Below are 656 nucleotides of genomic sequence, written 5' to 3' on the forward strand. Positions count from 1 at the left end.
AGTGAACTCACTTATCTTTTGTCCATTTATCTACCTGGTTATGTTCATTTAATTGATTTATAAAGCTCTTTACTTTTCATATGTAAAGGAAATTTGCTGCAGTTAAGGGAATTAATATTAAATGCTTTCTCCTTTTGCTGTTAAACTTAGCTTATGGCTTTTTTCCACTTAATGGTGGAGCAGAAAATTTTAATTATCATGTAGTCAAATTTGTCCATCTGTTCAATGCAGTTTCTAAGTTCTTTTTTGCTCAGAAAGGCCTCCTCCAATCCAGCATTATGAAAATATTTGCCTTTTCAGATAATATTACAACTTCATATTCCTAATTGAATATATGAATCATCTGGAAAATGTTGGGTATAAGGAGTGAGGATCAGTTTTATTTTTTTCCAAATGGCTATACTTTTGCTCTCACAAACTTTAGATTTTGTCTGTTTTGCCTTAATATAAGATTCCACTCTTTTCATATACTGAATTCCAAGATGAATTTGTCTTCATTTTCGAACTTTCTATTCTATTCCATTGTTCAAATCAGTTTTCACAGACAAAGTATCTTCTTTTTTTTTTTATAAAATTATCATAGCACGTTGGTGTAGGCCGTGTTGATGAGCTCAGACTCCACCTCGCTGTGCACCACAGCCTGCAATCCATTCAGC

This window comes from Bison bison, unplaced genomic scaffold (genome assembly GCF_000754665.1).
Source record: "Bison bison bison isolate TAMUID 2011002044 unplaced genomic scaffold, Bison_UMD1.0 scf7180017864163, whole genome shotgun sequence".
Taxonomy (NCBI): domain Eukaryota; kingdom Metazoa; phylum Chordata; class Mammalia; order Artiodactyla; family Bovidae; genus Bison; species Bison bison.